Here is a 21,849-nt window from a genome sequence, read left to right as displayed (position 1 = left end):
GCTATCCAATTTACTAGTCTGTTATCTAATTCTGTCTGTTTCAGTTTAGCTACTAGCTTGTCATGTGCAGTCTGTCAAAGACCTTTGAAAAATCCAAGTACACAACCGTATATGCAATATGTTATGCCTTGAATTTTTCATCATCATGATATTTACCATCGAGTAGTAATACAGGCTACTATGACAGTATTACTTGATTAAGGTTACTTTATTACTAATTTCCTGTCAACAGTTTTTGTCCAAATTAGTTTATTGCTTGTAAGCACCCCAGTATTGCCATATTTAACATTTTGGTCTTCTTAGACTCTTCTGACTCAATTGAACCATCTAGGTCTTGTTTTCCACCTGGGTCTTTTTTCCTTTCATCTTGGTATCAAACACACTGTTTTGTTAACCTTTCTCTCCCACTCTGTTTAAGTGACCATGACACCTTAGATTAGCCTTGTTGACACATTCTTGAATGCTAACAATGTCTTTTTTTTATCTGATTTCAAAGACCTTTGAAAAATCCAAGTACACAACTGTATATGCAATATGTTATTCCTTTAATTTTTCATTATCATGATATTTACCATTGAGTAATAATACAGGCTACTATGACAGTATTACTTGATTAAGGTTACTTTATTACTAATTTCCTGTCAACAGTTTTTGTCCAAATTAGTTTATTGCTTGTAAGCACCCCAGTATTGCCATATTTAACATTTTGGTCTTCTTAGACTCTTCTGACTCGATTGAACCATCTAGGTCTTGTTTTCCACCTGGGTCTTTTTTTCTTTCATCTTGGCATCAAACACACTGTTTTGTTAACCTTTCTCTCCCACTCTGTTTAAGTGACCATGACACCCTAGATTAGCCTTGTTGACACATTCTTGAATGCTAACAATGTCTTTTTTTTATCTGATCCTTACACAAAGAGCCACAAGAGTGCCATGTGTAGGCATGAGGAAAAGAAGAAAGGAGGAATCTGCTCACATTTTGTTTGAACAGCTGAAGGATATTGTTCCAAAGATCAAAGATAACTTTATAGACTTCAATGCCATCAAAACTCAGTCCTGTTTGGATATCTCAGTATTATTTAAGGTATGGGGGTGGATGATGTAAGCTCTTTCTTGTGAGAAATCAAACAGGACTGAGTTTTGATGGCATTGAAGTCTATAAAGTTATCCTTGCCGCATTGGGATATAGCTAGGAAATGGGAGTTCACACTACTGGTCATATGGTGGATCTTGAGGATTCTAATATTTGAGAACTACAAGGTTTGTCAAATGAAAAGGAGGAATGGGGGTGTACTGTGATCAGCAAAGCTATGAATAGAACTGGACACGTGTGAGAGCCAGTCATTTATATACAAGAGGAAGAGAGTGGTGAAAGAACAAAACCCTGGGGTACTCCTGTGCCAAACCCGATCAAATGCCTTTGAAATGTCAAGGGCAACCACATGAGTTTCTCAAAAATTTTCCATGGCCTGAATCCAGAGGTGAGTGTGGTGAAAGTAAGAAGATCAGCTGTTGATCATGAGTGGTAGAATCTATACGGTTAGTCACTTTAGTTGATCGGTTCTGTGTGGTTCAGGAGTTGGTTGTTGATGACTTTCTCCATAATTTTAGAGAAAAGTGAAAGAAATTGGACAATAGTTCATTGGTTGACTTTTATCACCTTTCTTTGGAATGGGCTGGATGCAGGTCTGTTTACATGTTGTAGGGTAGATGCTAGTTGAATAGGTTAGATTGAATAGCAATACAGACCTGCATCCTGCCCATCCCAAAGAAAGGTGATAAAAGTCAACCAATGAACAACTGTCCAATTTCTTTCACTTCTCTCTAAAATTATGGAGAAGGTCATCTGAGACACAATTTTTTAACACAATAGGTGGGATACTTTAAGGACAAGATTCCTTGTTTGTGTTCAAGTTATTAATGATCTTCAGATATCTTTCTGGCAGAAGACTATAAGTGACATGGAGAGAGAGCCATTCTTGATGAAAGAAACTTTTCCCAGATCATCAATGCAGGAATTGAAAGGGAAGAGTGATGCCAGTAAGTCAGTCTTGTTTTTATGTGAATAAGTATACAGTACCATCCAGATGTTGAGAGCAGTGGAAACCTGTGTGGCAAATGTTGCACCCAATGGCCTTGAAAGGGACCAGAAGGAACAACTGCCATTTGGCAGCATTTGGCCCTTTCAAAGTCTGATTTGATATGGCCAAGTGGCCAAAGCAGTGATGATTCTTTTACAGCTGTTGCGAGTATAGGTAGAGTGAGTAGCTAGAATTTTGGTCTCGAACCATTTGTGGTATGCAGAGATTTTTCTTTTACTCCATTTTTTTTTAGAACCAAGGCTTGGTTGGTGGCTGAGAATTTGAAGTGGAATAAGGGATGAAATACTTCATTCCTGTGAGGATGATTTCTGTTATTCAGTCTGAGCAGGTGTTTGGATCAGAAGAACTGAAGCAGTAGTTGGATCATGAGAAGGAGTAATACAATTCATGGAGATCATTTCATTTAGCACCCTTGTAGTGCCAAATGACACTAAACTGAGAATTGATAGGTGCAGATTGTTCTGTGGCAAAAAAGATGTATAAAGTTGTGATCTGAGTTACTAGGAGGAGAAATATTGAGAGCAGTCTCCCTACCAGAACACCCTACCAGGTGTTCTGATAGGGAGATTGATGATCCGTGATAGGTCACTTCTAATGGCAAACACCTCGGCATCCCTGCCTGCTTGATTGATGAAACTGGAGAAGGGAAGTCCCCAAGAAAGATGTCTTCACTACTGGGGTATTTTGACTGTATAAAGTCGAGCTTTAGAGAGAGAGATTTGAACGGTTAACAGTGTTTGGAGAGTGATTGCAAGAGCATATGAAAAGGACAGGTTGATTTGGTAGGGAAATTTTGAGCCAAAGCAGATCAAACAATGGAGATTCAAGGTTCTGCAATCTCTGGCATGGTAAGTCAATTCTGATGAATACACAATGGCTGCCCTTGGCAGAAAGAATTGTGTAGTTTGGGCAGTTGAGATTGTCCATTGGGATTCTGATAGGAATAATAATTCTAGTTTAGATGACTGTGCGTGGTAGTCACATTGTTTATATTGCTGTTTAGGTCATGGATATTAGTGAAATAGATGTGGAAACTTTTTTTTTTGGTAAGAATTAATGTTGGTGGGTTGTTTGTTTTTTATGGGTTTTTTTGGTTGGATTTTTTTATTTTTATGTTTTTTTAGCTTATGCTCGGGCTCTTAATGTGACTTCTGTGACGTGCTCTTTGTTTTCTTTCTCAGTAGCAGCAAGTAATCTCAGTTAGCCTTCATTCTATAATAACCCTATTCCATAAAAATTCTATTCCATAACTTGAACACAAACAAGGCATCTGGTCCTGATGGTATCCCACCGTGTTAAAAAAACTGTGCCCCGGAGCTAACACCTATCCTGTATCGTCTCTTCAACTGGCATCTACCTGACAACATGGAAACAGGTCCACATCCAGCCTATCCCAAAGAAAGGTGATAAAAGTCAACCATCGAACTACTGTCCAGTTGCTCTCACCTCTGTTCGCTCAAAAATTATGGTGAAGGTCATCAACAACCCACTCTTGAACCACCTAGAAACATACCAACTAATCAGTGACCAGCACCAGCAGTATGGATTCCACCACTCACAATCTACAGCTGATCTTCTTGCTTTCACCACCCACCTATGGATACAAGCCATGGAGAGATTTGTAGAAACATATGTCATTGCCCTCGACATTTCAAAGCATTTGATTGGGTTTGGCACGTGGGCCTACTCACCAAACTGCCATCCTATGGTCTGCCTTTCTTTACTTTGCAACTGGATCACACTTTCTCACTGGTCGCTCACTACATGCCATGGTGGACAGCTTACTCTCCTCAGATTTCTCCACCAATTCAGGAGTACCCCAGGGTTCTGTTATTTCACCTACTCTCTTCCTCTTGTATATAAACGACCTGCTTTCACAGACTTCCAATTCTATTCATAGCTTTGCTGACAAAGTACACTCCATTCCTCCTTTTCATTCAACAAACCTGTTAATGTGCAAGTATTAGAATTCTCAAGATCTACCATGACCAGGGACCTGAACTCAGATCTCCTAGCTATATTCCAGTGGGGCAAGGACAACCTCGTAAACTTCAATGCTACCAAAACCCAGTTCTGTTTTATCTCTTGCAAGAAAGAGCTCGCATTCCTTCCCCTTACCTTCAGTAATACTGTATCCAAACACAATCAGATTTCCTTTCTTGGACTGACTTGCACCTCTGATATTTTCTATTCACAGGTCTATATCCAGCCTATCCCAAAGAAAAGTGATAAAAGTCAACCATCGAACTACTGTCCAGTTGCTCTCACCTCTGTTCGCTTAAAAATTATGGTCCATAATTCACAGGTCCATATCCAAAAATTTTCTAGAACAACCATATTTCACCTATAGCTTCTGCAGCTGCCAAAGAACTTAGTGTACTTTTTCACATGATATACCGAATGTAGATGTAGCAATTTTTCTGTGAGTGTAAACAAAGGAGAAAAGTGGCATAAGCATAAATAACACATGTTTATTCACTTCCATTATGCATTCGCAGGCTGTACTGTTCAATGTGCTGCACTTCCCAGTATGCCACAAACTGCATCTTTTGCTTAGTGTGTGTGTGTGTGTGTGTGTGTGTTCAGTGACAGAACGCTGCTGGTTGGGACCAGTGTTGCACACACATATGCTATTATGTCATCTTTCAGTGCTGGCAAATTATCTGGATGATCCCAATAAACCCTGTCTTTGAGAAATCCCCAGAAGTCACAGGGAGTCATCAGGTGAACAAGATGGAGATGCATGGCTGATCACTCTGGCTTCCATGAAATGTTCTTGAAGAGCTTCCTGCTGTAGCACAGCAAAATCGTTTATCATATTGTGATCCCTCTCAGCAGTAACTGACTGGCAAATGTCCTCAAAGAAGAATGGTTTAATGACGAAGCTGTAAACCCACACCAAACAGTAACTTTGGGTGAATACAAAGGAATTTGTTGGATTGCATGTGGGTTTTGGGTAGTCCATACCTGGCAACTGTGGCTATTCACAGCTCTTCATATGAAAGTGAGTCTCATCTCCCCACAAAATCATCCACGGCCACGCGGCACCCAACTCCACTTGAGCAAGGCATCTTAAACCAAATGTCAGTCATCTTTCAAAGTCTTGTGGACACAACTCCTGTGTCATTTGATTATCTTGAATGGGAAGAAATGCAGAATCTTCCATAGAATTTTCCAGACAGTTGTGTAAGGCATATCCACATGTCTTGATACAACACATGCACTGCAGGAACCAAGGGCTGCTCCACAATTTCATTTACTTCTGAACTGATCAGTTTGCGACCTCTGCCAGGTCTAACTCCTAACGATCCTGTTTCTTCAAAATGACTAATCATTCGTTGCAGAGCACACGGAGATGGTGGATCTAATTGACATTTTTTCAGGTGATGAAATTCGTGAAGTGCAGCAATAGCAATTGTTTATGTAGTACAGCTTTACAAGCAAAGCATGTTGGGACAAGGTTAAGTGCCATCGCTGTGGATGGTATTAACCAGAATGAAGAGAAAAAATCCCTTGTCCATCTTTTTTAAATCCTCCTGAAGGAAACCAAATGACCATAAAAGAATAAGTTAGAAATGAATTGAAACTGATAAAATGTAAAAGATTCAAGTACAAAGGTTAAAAATAAATGAAAACTAATTAAAATCCCAGAAAAGAATGAATAAATAAAATGATATATAAGCCATTTCAACGTGGCATTGTCTAGAGAATTATGAAAAGCACTCTCCTGAAGAAAGGAAATAAGAGGTGAAAAAAGGTAGTAGAATTCACTTAATTGGCTACATCGAATAGCTAATAATTTCTTATTGACTGAAACTTAGGGGTGATGAATGTTTATAGAGTTGCTATCACTTCTTATAACTATAGTTTCTGAAATCCATAACTTAATTTCATTATTTTTGAAGGTCTAGGAATGTCATCATCATCATCATCATCAAATTCCTGCCATGTACCCTCAAGGGGTGTACAGGATATGACAGTACTACATGAAAAAATTACATCATTACTAACTTCCTATCTACAATTTTCCTCCAAATCAGTCTGTTACTTGTCAAGACTCCAACATTATCAGATCTTATATTTCTATCGTCTAAGGCACTTTGTACCGTATCAATCCACCTATATCTTGGTCTTCCTCTGGGTCGTTTTCCTGCCAACCTGGCAGAGAACACTTGTTTTGCTAATCTTTCCTCTCCCATTCTATTTAAGTGACCATACCATCTGAGATTAGCTCTGCTAACGCATTCCTGGATGCTGACAATGTCAAGTTCTTTCCTAATATCCTCATTTTTAATATGATATTGCCATTGATGCCATCTGTTCACGCCTCTAATCTTTCTCAGGACTCTCATATCTGCGGTCTCTAGTCTTTGGTCAAGTGTTTTACTTCTGACCCAGCTCTCAGATCCATAAGTTAAAATTGGTTTGAACACAGTCTTGTATACAGCTAATTTAGTGTTCCAACTAATTTCTTTCTTATTCCATATGAATTTATTCAATTGACTTCCCACGATACCAGCTTTCCTGATTCTGTTCTCTATTTCTATATTTAGTTTACCATCTTCAGTAAAAATTGTGCCTAAGTAGCTGAAATGTTTTACTTGTTCCACAGGTTCTCCATTCACAACACAGTTGACATTTTCAATGATTCTGCCTATTTTCATTGTCTTTGTCTTTTTATTGCTGACCTTCATACCATATCTATTACAACAGCTATTCAATTTAGTCAGAGAATCTTGCAGACTTGTAGCGGATTTATTTAGAAGTATAACATCATCCGCATAAAGCAAAGAGCTGACATTAACATCTCCAATTTTGATATCAGGTTTAATACCACATTCCTTCATAATGTGATCCATATAGATAATGAATAACAGAGGGGATAATGTACATCCTTGTCTCACACCAGATTTAACATTAAACCATCTTCCTGTACTTCCTTCAATTCTAACTGCTGACTCACAACTCAAATAAAGACTAAGTATTGCTTGATATAATGCCCCATTGACACCATATAACTGCAGTGTATTGAATAGCTTCTCTCTTGGCACCTTGTCATATGCCTTTTCCAAATCGACAAAACTTAAATACAGATCTTTGTTATATTCCCATGCTTTCTCGACTATTTGTCGTAAAGTGAAGATCTGATCCTGACAGCTTCTATTTGGCCTGAATCCAGCTTGTTCTTCACCAAGCTTTTCTTCCACAATTCTTCTCAACCGTTTCTCAAGTATACTTGCATAGATCTTGCCAGGAACACTCAGTAGGGAAATACCTCTGTAATTCTCACATTCAGTTTTATTTCCCTTTTTATATATGGGTACTATGAGAGCTCTACTCCAATCATCGGGAATTCGTCCCTCTGTCCAGGCTTTCTGAACTATGCAGTGCAGCCACTGTAAGACTCTCATACCACCATACTTCAGCATTTCTGGTCGAATATCATCTACTCCTGCTGCCTTTCCACATTTCAAGCCTTTGATGGCTTTTTCTACTTCAAATATGGATATGTATTCCTGACTGCATGCCTGGTCAGTGTTTTTTATCACTGTGCTGTCATCACTGCTTGTTTCATTTAGCAGTTTTTCAAAGTAATTACTCCATACTTCAAGGATATCTTTTTCTCCTGTTTTCATTTCACCTTTATCATCTCTAATTCCTTTTACAGCACTCTTTCCTCCATTCCTAAGCTTCTTCAACAACCTCCAGAATATTTTGCCACCTTCTTGATATTTATTTTCTATATTCTTGCCAAAGTCCTCCCATGACTTTTGTTTAGCTAGTTTTACACACTGTTTAGCTTTCTTACATTTGTCTCTGTATTCTGTAAGAGTAAAAGCTGACTTATTTGCCAGGAACTTTTGATATGCTTTCTTCTTTTCCTTCACTGCCTCTTTAACTTCCTGTGTCCACCAGGGAGTTCTGATTTTTTTTATCTTTGCACACAACCTCACCACATGCCTCTCTGGCAGAATCAATCAATGTTTCCTTCAGAGTTTGCCACTGAATCTCCAAGGTTTGATTCCTGTTCTCAAACTCTTTCATTTTCTTTTCAATAATATTTCTGTATTTTAGTCTACAGTTTACATCTGAGAGCTGCTCAACTTTTATTCGCTTTAAAACTTTCTTACATGTTATTCTTTTCAATATGAAATTCAATTTTATCCTGCTCAAGACTAAATAGTGATCACTTCCAATTTCAAATCCTCTGTACACTCTGGTGTCCTGCACCAGGGAGAAAACATCACTATCAACAATAACATAGTCAATGAGACTTTTCTTATTCCTTGCCTCTTCTCTCCATGTGAATTTGTGCACATTTTTATGTTGGAACATGGTGTTAGTAATAACCAGTCCATGTCCTGAGCAGAAATCCAACAGATATTTGCCATTATTATTAGCTTTGCTCTTTTCTCCAAATTTTCCCAAAATATTTTTGTATGTCTCACAATCATTTCCTACTCTGCTATTTAGATCCCCAACAAGGACCAACCTTTCCTTTTTCATTGTGTCAGTTGCTTTTTCTAAAGCCTCAAAAAATTCCTCCACTTCTACCTTAGTAGAACCTTCTGTGGGACCATAGGCACAAATAAGTCTCATTGTCCAGTTCCCCATTCTCATATTTGCCCACATTACTCTACTTGAGACTGACTGCCATTCAAGAAGATTAGCCTTGTATTTTGTGTTGAATACTATGGCTACTCCTTCTTTTCCTTGATTGTTATTGCCTGAATATAACATTTTGTATTTATTGCTCAGAAAGATCTCACCAGTTTTGGTCTTTTTTGTTTCAGTCACCCCTATTATGTCGATCTGGTACTTATCTAATTCCTCAGCTAGCTCCATTTCTTTGCCATTCAGGCTTCTTACGTTGATAGTACCGATCTTTAACTCTGGTGATGTTGAGTTGGGGTTTGTTTTCAGATTTGTTCCAGTAGCTGACTTTTCGCTGTTCGCCCTGGTTCTCTGGCGAAAACAACGGGGGCCTTGTTTAACCGGGCGACGCCCCAGCCGGCATGAAATTTTGTCATGTTGTAGCATCATTTTTTATTTTGGTTTAACCAATAAGAATACAATTTGGTCGGCTAAATCCCAAATTGCCAGCCCATCCTCGTTCGTTCAGTATCAAAGTAGATACCCAACAGGGTGCACCACGAGAAGGTGAGGATTGGACATTAGGTCAGAAGCCCTGGTCGGTTCTCCGCATTCCTTTAAAGGCTATGTGGAGGTCTCCTCTCAGTTATACAGCTTTGACCCTTAAGCACCCCGGTCTAGGAATGTGGCTTTCTCAATTTGGGGGATATTTTTTTTGTTTTTTTTTGAATGTATGGATTGCAATTTCTATTCTGCTAATAATAAATTTTTTATTATTTTGGTTTTTATTCTTTATATTTTTGTTACTATTGCTTAGGTGTTCAGGAACAGGGATATTACATTCACAAAAGTATTCTTGAAGTTGCAACCATAGAGAGAGATCTAATGGTTAAAGCCTTATAGATTATTACAATCCAGTTGGCAAAGGAATCAGTATGCTACATTGTGGTATTCAACTATATCTTTACATGTGTGAATTTTGGCAGGTTTCAGAAGGGTAGCTGGTTTGCAACTAGCAGAAGAAACTAATTTTTAATTTGTATGTTTAAAAATATACTTAAAAGCCTCAGATATATATTCTGAACATAGAATAGCTTTACTATTTTGTGCAAAAGAAATTTTTCTTTGCTGGGTGGAGTGGCTAACTGAATCACTGCTGTTAAGTTTGCATAAATTATTAATTGTGTTGGTTATTCTCGATTTTTGAAAAACTGTGTTAATTTTTTTATTTCATTGTTAAGATATCTATTGTTGGTTCAAAATTTTATATGCATTGATCTTCTAAAAGCAATGTGTGAATGATGTACAATGTCCTGTGAAAGAATGACTGATTTTTTAATGGAGTATGAATTGTAGTAGTTGTTCAACTACAAATAGTAGTTGAAGTTCAGGTAGTTTCCAATGTATATAGGTTTATGGAAAGTTTTGGTTTCTATATGGTTGTTAGATCGATCTGATTAAAGCTAAATTGAGGAAGTTTATAGATTTGTTACATTCTGATTCTATGGTAAATTTAAGCCTATTATTGAAATCGTTGAGTGAGGTTTGTAGGAAGGTAGTGAATATTGAGTATCCAATACATAAGACATCATCCACATATTATTATTATTGTTACGTGACACCTCCAGGGAGGCGCCTACCCTACAGCTCTCTGTCTCTGCCCTTCAGTCCACCAACTACAACGAACCACAACTACCATCATCATCTACACCAATGCCATATACTGCCCACCACTAGTATTTTCACAGACAATCACAAACATCCATGCCCAAGGTAGGATTCAAACCTGCAGCCTTTTGGCTGGAGAGCAGATACACTAACCACTTGGCCAACCAGGCAGGCCACATCCATATCCACCATGAAAAGCAATGCCAGTGGGCAGGGAAGAGTTGTATAATTTTTTATTTACTGTTCTTGAAAATTAGACTAAACTTTCATACTGCAACAGCAGAGAGCTTTGATCATGATCAACGCATGTACAGTAATGAAATTTTTTGCACAGTGGTTGCAGACATTATTGCGAACTTGCCAGTATTTCAATTGAATATTGTGTTCAGATGACTACAAACCTTTAACTTAGAGAACCAGCAGAAGGACAGAAGGGTGTTGATTTTACTGTTTTGATCAAATCATTGTCTCTTCAGCATACTATGTGAAATGTAATTTAGCTTGTCTCTGTGTATATATATATATATATATATATATGTGTGTGTGTGTGTGTGTACTCCAGATGATGACCTTAATATGAAGATCGAAATGTCGGGAAATGAAAATAATTATTTATAATATGATTGTAGAGTCCATAATTTGTGTAAAAGGAATATAATAAATTTAGTTTAATCCTTTATCCAAGTGTGAGCAAACAAAGTTTGCGCCTGAAAGTATCTTCAGGACTGGGGTAAGGTAGTGCAACACCAGGACGACTCCTTGCAAAGGTGGAGCAAGCTACTAACACTCCTATCTCGGTATCTCCCATAATGTATATATATAATCTCCCATAAGATATCTCCCATTATGGGAGATACTGAGATAGGAGTGTTAGTAGCTTGCTCCACCTTTGCAAGGAGTCATCCTGGTGTTGCACTACCTTACCCCAGTCCTGAAGATACTTTCAGGTGCAAACTTTGTTTGCTCACACTTGGATAAAGGATTAAACTAAATTTATTATATTCTAACCAAGTGAAAAATAAACTTTCAACATGTGTAAAAGGAATGTTGATCACCGTGTACACTAAAGGAAAGGAAACGGAAGAGTGTTGATTTTGCATCTGCATAGAAGAATATTCAACTCAGCTCGTACTTGTTAGACTGAGCTTCCTAGAACTGCAACAATATGCTTATTGGAAGATGTCAGGGGTACTGATAGTTTCAAATTGTGCAATATATACAGTTTCTCTGAATTGATATACGGCACTTGTTTTGGAAGAAATGAAACTTGACATAAGCAAACGTGTGGATGGCATTTGGAGTGGAGAACTGATTTTTAAACTTAATTTTACACCCCTTTCCCTTTTATGGTACCTTTGTGTGGCACACAACTTTCACACCTACTTTCAGCAGCCCTGAATTGAACTCAAACTAACTCAGAGTTAGTCAATACTGGATTTCTTAACTTACGACTGACCTATTTTTCTGTAATTTTTCTTTACTGTCTGTTCATTGCAATTATTTCAAAATGCAAGTCATATGCTATTCTCAACTTTGAAACATGCACAGGAACAAGGTGGAAGCATGGAAATTGATGGTTTGATCACAGCAAGACCCACAATATAACATAAAGCAGCAGCATATACAATTATTACTTTGCCCTGATTTTCCAAGCAGTTTTGTTCAAGTAATACTCTGCACTGCAGTAATAATGGATATGAATATCACTTTCCAAATTGCATTGATGCTATTACTCAGTATTTTTCATACTCATTATTACAATATGGGCACCTCCATGAAGTCCAAAGACTTTTCTGTTTATTGTTGTTATTTCATACCTACTCTTTGTAAAATAGTAATACTTCTCAAAGAATTGCAAGAAGCAGCAATAAAGATTTTCACAGGCATAATAATATATGATGAAATAATTATTACTCTAAATATGAAAAAATACAAATTTTTTTTTACCTTAAAGACTGAAGCTCCTTTATGATCTCAGTTGTTACTGAGGATTCATCATTCAAGGAAATCTGAGAAGTTGTCTCCATGTTTGGAAATGAGCTGTATGTTGGAAGGGTTTGTGTGGATACAGTTTTCCATTTAGTACTAGATATGTTCTGATACTGCTGTAAATTTTCTAAGCTAAATAAATCGAACTGTGACCTAGTAATATGTAGATAATCGTCATCTATCTCAGGAAATGAACTGGACTTGAACTGTAAAAAATTAAAAAAAGCATATTTTTCTTAAATTTTCAACTAAAAATTAAGATTTAATTCCTCAGATGTTTTTCATATTCATTCACATCAAAATTTTATGGTCTGTTGTTAATACAGTAAGTGATACATCAATATGTTCTCATCATCTGTCATAAAATGAGAAAAATACTGCAATTGGGAGAAATATAACTATAAAACTAATTACTAAAAGAAAGAGCCATAAGACTTCATTTCGGCAATGTAAAATTACATAGGCAAAGTGGATACTAGATCCAACATTATTTCGAAGCTGAATAACTAATAAAGATAAAATATGGCTCAGGTCTACAGAAAATACTATTTTGCTGCTAGAGGAGACATAACCTAATCTAAATACTCATCATCAATTTCAGCTGTGGATAGACAGAAAACCAACCCACACTGGAAGATACACTATCTACTAATAATTGTCTGGACATCCCTGTTATTTGAAGTTATGGAGCATTCCAGGTTTGTTAATAACATAAAACCAGTGCATAGATAATAAAAAGCAGTATTTCATTGTGGCAGTTGAATACAGGTGGCCTGGCAACATAATGTGAACTCAGTGACTTCAAGAGAGGTGTCATCGTGGGCTGTCACATTGGTGGCATGTTCATATGTGCCATTGCTGCACAACTGGAGCATCCAAAATCAATGGTTGGTGATGTGATTAACAAATGGAAACATTCTGGCAACACTAGTACAAGAAAACACCTAGGGCAGCAGCTGAAAATGACTGAGAGGGACAGGGGACAGGAGGGTGTTAATAATAAATTTAGTTTAATCCTTTATCCAAGTGTAAGCAAAGAAAAAAAAAAACTTCCAACAAGGAGGGTGTTAAAACAGATGACACAAAAGCTGGGTACAATCAGCACAGACCATCCATGATGAGTTCCCGAGTGCCAGTAACATCATGGTGAGCACTAATACTGTGTGGAAAGAATTCCATTTACTGGGTTTCCACCTAAGAGTAGCGGCACACAAGTCAAATATCACAACAACGAACGAGGTAGCTCGTCTGGCCGTGCAAAGAATGTGAACTGGACAACTGACCAATGGAAAATGGTATTCTGGAGTAATGAATCAAGGTTCACCTGTTTGCAGTCTGATGGCAGGGTGTGGGGCAGCCTGGTGATCGCTTGTTACCACAGTGTGTATTGCACCCACAGTAAAGTTTGGTGGTGGAGCAGTAATGGTGTGGGGTGCATTCAGCTGGTTTGGAGTGGGATCACAGGTCGTTGTCCATGGTTCCATGAAGGCAGCTCAGTACCTTGATATTCTGGATAATCAGGTGCTACCTACACTGTGGAGTTTTTATGGAACATACCTGTTACTGTCAAGATGACAATGCGCCATACTACAAAGTATGGGGCATTCATACCATGCCAAAACAGCTGCAGCTGTTTTGGAATGGTATGAAGAGATGGGTGTTAAACAACTGCCCTGGCCTGCACAGAGTCCTGACCCCAACCCCATCCAACATCTGTGGGATGAATTGGAGAAGGGGCGATTGAGGTCCAGAGTAGCACATTCTCGATCTATTGCTGAACTCAGTGCTGCTTTGATGGAGGAATGGAGACCAATTCCACCTAATGTCTGCTGCACATTGGTAGAAAGCTTCCCTCAAAGGGTGCAGGAGGTGATAAAAGCCAAAGGTGGACATACCTGATATTTGGATTTGCCTGCTGGTATCAACTGTAAATTGCTAATGTGTCCAGACATTATTGGTGGATAGTGTATATCCATCACCTTTCACACCACCATCCCTCAAGCAGTATGGTGTTATCAAATCCTTAGCTAACAGAGACAGAGCCATCTGCTCAGATCAGGGCTAGCCTCTCCATTGAATTCAATCATATTTGTGACACATTTTTAGCCAATGATTCTCCTTCCCAAAATTAACAGAGCTCTCTGTCCATTCCTCCCCCCATTCACCATCACCAAATCCAGAACACAAAAAATCCATTACATTTGGGACACCTCAAAAAAAAAAAAAAAAAAAAAAATGGCATGCATTCTTGAAAGGTATAACATACAGATCTTCTTCTGGCCCATACCAAAAATTAGCTACCCTTATCTGCAGGGCAGATTCCACAGCAGTGTAAAGAATATATGATAATCCCATTGCACAAGAGTGGTGCAAAGACTAGTGTATCTAACTATTGATCTATCAGTATCTGTGGAATGATGGTGAAGAGTTTGGAAAATTCAATAAGATATCACATACAGAAATGGGTTGACAAAGAATCTATAATTTGCAATGAACAGCATGGGTTTACTAAGGGAAGTTCGTGTTTTAATAACTTGCTGACATTATATAATAATGTGACAGTTCAATTAGTCGAGGAGAATGGTTATACTATGATATTTTTGGACTTTGTTAAAGCTTTTGACAGGATTCAGCATGGAAGGCTGTTGCATTAGTTGGAGGATATGGGATCGGATTATAAATCCCTAGTTTGGATAAGAGGATGGTTGAGAGACATATCAAAAAAGTGGTGTATGGAGGATATCATGCTACAAGATCCGAGGTGACAAGTGGTGTGCAGCAGGATCAATCCATGGTCCATTATTATTCGGTCTTTGCTTTAATAATATTGGGAATGATTTAACAAGTGACATACAGCTATTTTCTGATGATGCAAAGATAGGCTATTAGTAATCAGGAATGCAACTGACATATAGTACTTGCAGAATGATTTGAATAAACTGGAATTATGGGCATGTGAAAATGGAGATCCATTCAATGGTAGTAAATGTAAAGTTATGCAATTTGGTGTAATGAGATATCCAATGATGGCATATTATATTGACAGCATTATACTAGAAGAAACAGACCAGGCTAGGGATCTTGGAGTTTTAGTTGATAAAAAGTTGAAGTTCAGAGGTAATACAGCAAAAATTGTGAAAAAACTAAGAGGATAATTGTAATGCTGAAACAAACATTCACATCTAAGAATAAGGAAGTCATTTTGTTCTTTACAAGGCTTTGATATAACACCATCTGACTGCTGTATGTAGATCTAGTGTCCTGATTTCAGAGGTGATGCAGATACAGTGGAGAGGGTGTAAAGGAGAGTGTTAAAGATGATATCAGGGGTGTGGAATGTAGATTATGAGAAGAGATTAAGAATTTGTTGATTGTATAGCAGATAGGAGTGATATGATAGAACCTATAAACTTTTGAAAGGGTCATACAGGATACCAGTAGATGGAATTTTTCATTTTACGGAGGATAGTGAGAGGACAGAGGATATCCATGGAAGTTCAGAATAAATACAGTCAAGAATGGGTGAGAGCTAGATTTTTCTCTTGGAGTGATGTGTGATTGGAATGGCTTGCTTTTGGAGGCAGTGAGTACAGGTAGTGTGAATGAATTCAAGGGAAGGTATGATGCAACATGGTGTGAGTGTTTTGTGGCCTCCCTCAATGAGTCCCTGACTCAAGGGCTCTTGTAATATAGTAGTCCCTCCCCTTATCCGCAGGATATATGTTCCAAGACCCCCTAGTGGATGCCTGAAACCACGGATAGTACCGAACCTGATATATATATAGTATGTTTTTTCTTATATGAGCACACCTATGATAAAGTTTAATAAGCTTCTATTGACCTTCTGACGATATGTCCGAAGGAGAATCATTGAGCCATGACGATGATGATGATGTCAGGATGGTTCTGCTTCAGTTTCTTCATCTTCCTCTGTAGATGACTCAACAAGTTCTTCCAATTCTTCATTTATTAACACTTCTTGATGGCCTTCAACATGTTCTTCTACTTCTTCATCATCAAGCAAATTCTTTTCCACCAACTTGTCTTGTTGCATGAATGATTTTCCTAACTTCTCCATCAATCCTGGGAAGCCTTTAAAATCATTCATGACTTCACTCCATAAATTCTTCCAGCAGGCATTTACAGTTTCTGGTTTTAATTCGTCCAATGCAGCTTTGACGATTGTTATTGTGTCAGCAGTAGTGAATGATTTCAAGCACTGCATTATGTCCAGATTATGGTTCGCATCAATTGCTGATTACATGTGATCAAATACCAGGCAAGTGCATGTGGCCTTGACAAACTGAATGTTGCCCTGGTCAAGAGGCTTAAGCAATGAGATCGTATTTGGAAGTAAAAATACAACCTCGACATTTTCATAGTAAACAGATTCAGGATGGCTGGGTCTATTATTAATAGGACTTTAAGTTTCAACCCTTTTTCTTCTTTCAAGTATTTTTTCACTTCTGGGATGAAGCACTGATGGAATCAGTCCATAAACAAGATGGCTGTCACTCATGCTTTCTGATCATGCTGCCAGAATATGGGCAGATAATTTGTTCTTGAGAGAGTGTAGGTTCTTTGCTATGTACACTACACCTGGCTTTATAATATGCCCTGCAGCATTGCCACATAGTACCAGAATTATCAGCCCTTCCATGTTTAATGCTCTGGTGCCTCCTTTTCACTTTTATGAATGTACAGTAGGTTTTACTGGGCATCTTCCAGAAGAGCCCATTTTCATTGCAATTGAAGACTTGCTTTGGATGGTATCCTTTCTCTTTAATGAACTTCTTAAACTCTACCAGAAATGTGGCAGCAGCAACTTCTTCATTGGCAGATGCAGCCTCTCCAGTAATTTTTATATTTTTTAGTCCAAACCTATTCCTGAATGTGTGTAACCGTCCTTACTTGCAGTAAATGGCTTGGCATCACTTGTTTCAGGAGATACCTTGCTGAAGTCTTTGTATAGGCTCAATGTTTTCTGGTGCAACACATTGCATCAATTGGAACACGTTTTCTGTTCATGTCCTCCACCCACAAATTTAATGCCTTTTCCATCTTAACTAAGCACTTATCACACACAGTGCGGCTGTAACTTTTGCAGTTTGAGGTGAAACAGCAAAACTAGCACGAATTTGTGTTTCCTTCTTCACAATTTCACAGACAGAAGATTCATTCCTACCATTGGTCTTAGCAACCTCAGCATAAGATTTTTTTTTTCTTTCCTATGAAGTCAAGAACTTTCACCTTTTCACTTAAAGGAAGCACTTTACAGATTCTCTTTGGCATATCTGAATTGCCAGCATCACTACCCTTGCGTTTTGATGCCATTATTAAGTAAAATAAGAGTTACTTGGACACAAGCATTGTGATACTGCGACAGTCGATGGGTGGGTAGTGTATACAGTACGGCATGGGTATGCTGGACAAAGGGATAATTCACATCCTGGGTGGTACATGCGAGATTTAATCATGCTACTCAGAACAGTGTGCAACTTAAAACTTATGAATTATTTCTGGAATTTCCCATTTAATATTTTCGGACCAGGGTTGATTGCAGGTAACTGAAACAAACCATGGAAAGCAAAACTGCAGATAAGGGGGACTACTGTAATAATAATAATTAGGCATTTTATAAAAATGAGTGGTAGACATAATTATACTTTTAAAAAACGATTTAACACATGTAAAGGAAGTTAGAATTTATTAAAAACTATATATTTCCTTTCATCAGATTTCTCAATTAATGCTAGTGTACCAGATGGCTCAGTACTGTCTGCTATGCTCTTCCTCCTATACATTAATGACCTCTCCCTGACATCAAGTTCTATTCATAGCTTTGCTGATGATTACTCTCCACTCCTCTTTTTCATTTTCAAAACCTTTTAGTGCTCAGGTAACTTGCACTTTTAAGATCATCTTTAACCAATCTCCTTGCTATTCTCAGGTTGGGTGAGGGTAACCTGGTGAATTTTAAATGCCACTACAACCCAGTCCTGTCTCATTTCTAGAAAGAAAGACCATTTTTCTCTCTTCCTCACTTTTGATAATATTCTTCTTGCCGACCAGGTTGGTCAACTTGAGTTAACTCTTGCATCCAATCTATCCTGGCACGAACACACCAATCAAGGCTGTAGCTTCTTCAGCCTCCAAAAACTTGGTATTCTTTTTTCAAACATTATTTCTCTCCTGCTCAACTCCTGACACTTTATAAAGCCCAAATCTACCCAACTTTAGAATACTGTTCCGACATTTGGGATGATGCAAAACTTCCTTCAGAATGCTTGATTGTATACAGAAGTGAGCAATTTGCTTAATTGATGATCTCTCTTTCTCTCTCTCTCTCTCATAGATGTTCTATAGAAGAGACATAATGCTGCAATAGAACATCTATAAGAGAGAGAAAGAGAGATCATCAATTAAGCAAATTGTTCACTTCTGTATACAGTCAAGCATTCTGAAAGAAGTTTTGCATCACCCCAAAGAGCATAGCAGACAGATTGAAGAGAGGAATTTGGTGATGTGTTTTTATAAAAAACTGTAGTCATTGCGGATGAGTTCTAAAGAGCAGAGTGTAGAAAATGAAGGCAGAGGGTGAGAAGTTGATTCAATGAGTTTAGAGTTGAAGTGTAAATGGGTGTTGAATAACAGCTGCTTGTGTTTGTATATGAATACAGGAAAATGAAAATCCAGGATTGTAGCAGCCAGTTCAGATGAACAGTGCTCATGAAAACCCTGCATTTTCCTGTATTCATATACGAATACAAGCAGCTCTCATTCAACACACATTTCATCAAGGAAAAGGAAGGCCACTTAGATAGTTCCACAGGGAACTGGGACCTTTGCTTTTTAGCCTTTATGTTAATGATATTATCATTGGATTGGAGGGAGCTATTCAGTTATTTGCTGATGATGTGAAGGTTATTAGCAATAGTGCTGATGTTATGAATAATATTTTTCTACAGTTCTTGATTTTTTTTAAATTTATTATTTGTGTGTTAAGTAATGTACCTTAATGTTATGCAATTCATGCAAAGATATAAAAGCTTATTCAAGAGGATCTGAATAAGCTAGAAAGATGGGCAAATGAATAGGATGTCAGTTTAATGCAGCTAAATGTTGTAAGGTCTTGAAATATGAGAGCGAAAGATAGAAGGCTACATATTCTATTGGTGGATCTATACCAGAAGAAGCGGATGAGGCAAAGGATCTTGGGATGATTGTGGATAAAAACTTGAAGATTAGGGCACATATTGCAAAGGTAATGAAGAAAACTGATAGGATTGCTGCAATAGTAAGAAGAACTTTGGCCAGTAGAGATAAAAAAAAGTGGTGCATCCATTGTATAAAGCCCTCATGTGATTATATCTGGATTATTGTGATTAGTCTGGTTACTGGGATTTGAAGAAAATGAATAAATTAATCATGGCAGATAACCAAAATGATATCAAGACTCTACGATTTTAATTATGAGGACAGATTGAGGTCATGAAGGCTGCAGAGTTTGGTGGATAGAAGATGATTGAGTGATGATGGGTGACATGATTGAGAGATTCAAACTGTTGAGAAGTATTTTCAGGATTCATAGTGGAGAGATTTTTTATATAGTAGAACAAAAGGCCATCCTTAGAAGTTGTAAAAGGAGGTGGTAAGTAGGAGAGTAGAAGTAGCTTTTTTTTTTGCATGGAAGGTGGTTGGACCATGGAATATTTTGTGTGATAGGGTAGTAAATGTGAAGACAGTGAATGGGTTTAAGGAGGAGTATGATAGACATAATGTTATCTAAGGTAGGCCTCTTACGATGCATCTTGTGACTCTATAGAGGTCCTGAATAATAGTATTAGTAGTGTAGCAGTAATAATAATAAATATGTTTTTTCCACTAAGGTGAAAACTTAGTGTTTAACTATACTGTAATTCTAACTTGCTAGCTCTTTTATTGATGTTTCTGAGCTTTTAGCTGGTTCCAATAACAGAAGCTAAACTTCCTGATGTTTTTTTTACTCATTTTTATCAAGTGCAGTCAATTCATATTATATGCCATGAGAGTATAAAGGTATAATCTTTTTCTACAGTTATTATTTTTTTAGAAATTTATTATTTGTGTGTATTAAGTAATGTATCTTAATATTATGCAATTTATGCAAAGATATCAAAAATTAGCTATTTGAAATTCAGTATTTGTAACGTAAAGACACTGACATTTTACAGAAATAGGAAATGTGCAGAATTTATAAATACTATATTTGCTTTCATTATACTTTGGTGTATTAATCAAAACTGGCTACTCCTAATCCTCTTCACTTATATAAACCGAGATAATACAACTGTTTCTTTAAATGTTCAACAGTGTGTAGCAGTCATTATTATGTTTTTAGGAAATAATTATAATTTTTTCCACAGTGCCGTTCAGCTGGCAAAGACCTGGGTTTCATTCTTGTCATGATGTGAAGAATCCTTATATATATCTATATATATATATATATTTTTTTTTTTTTAAATAGATATTTAATGACTTTAAACCGAGATAAAATATTAAGTTTTAATGAGAATGATACAACTAGTTTCAGCCTTTTACAGCCTTCATCAGGTATCCACTAAACGTAGAACACAATAATAAAAATTGAAGTTACAAAAAACTGGAGAATAACAGGCAAAAATGCAATGCATAATTGACATAAAAAACATTGTATTTTTCAAGTTGTTCTATCCAACGCGCCATTGTCTGTTGCGTGTGTGCGTGCTTGTAAGTTCTTGAGAACGCCAGTATTGAACAACTGCAGTATGGCTATCAAGGAATATTGGTGACATTTATTGATGTTATGAACGTCAATTCGATACTGGCGTTCTCGAGAACTTACAAGCACACACGCAACAGACAATGGCGCGTTGGATAGAACTCGAAAAATACAACGTTTTTTATGTCAATTATGTATTGCATTTTTGCCTATAATTCTCAGTTTTTTGTAACTTCAATTTTTATTATTGTGTTCTACCTTTAGTGGATACCTGATGAAGGCTGTAAAAGGCTGAAACTAGTTGTATCATTCTCATTAAAACTTAATGTTTTATCTCGGTTTAAAGTCATTAAATATCTATTTTTAAAATGTATCATAACAACCGATTAGAAGCTCAGGAATACATACACACACATATATATATATATATATATATATATACTGATCTTCAGAGAGTTGAGGCTGCCAGAAAAGCAAACAACAGGACTACATGGCGAGGCTTGGTATGGCACATCACCGAGCATCGGAGTGACCATACAGCATCTGTAGATAGATGCCCAATGAACATATATATAGATATATAAAAGGATTCTTAGTCCAGCCATAAATATATATATATACACACACACACACACACACACACCCTCTGTCCAAAAAGAAACCGAACTTTCGATAGAAAATAAAACACAAGCCAATTATAATTATTCAAATCATTTATTTCAATCAATATACTCTCCCTCAGCTTCAATACAGCATT

At 37.3% G+C, this 21,849-nt stretch overlaps 1 long non-coding RNA gene across 1 annotated transcript in view; it reads right to left on the bottom strand.

Moving 5' to 3' along the window:
* Positions 1-12,456: 12,456 nt before the first annotated feature.
* Positions 12,457-21,849, bottom strand: part of LOC150103767 (uncharacterized) — a 59,413-nt gene continuing 50,020 nt past the window's right edge. The window contains exon 4 of the long non-coding RNA XR_016548670.1: positions 12,457-12,558. This is a non-coding gene — a long non-coding RNA (uncharacterized LOC150103767). The remainder of the gene's footprint in view (positions 12,559-21,849) is intronic.

Source organism: Typopeltis vanoorti, chromosome 8 (genome assembly GCF_054136105.1).
Source record: "Typopeltis vanoorti isolate ZY-2024b chromosome 8, IOZ_Tvanoo_1.0, whole genome shotgun sequence".
Lineage (NCBI taxonomy): Eukaryota > Metazoa > Arthropoda > Arachnida > Uropygi > Thelyphonidae > Typopeltis > Typopeltis vanoorti.
This window is presented reverse-complemented; position numbering and strand designations above follow the sequence as displayed.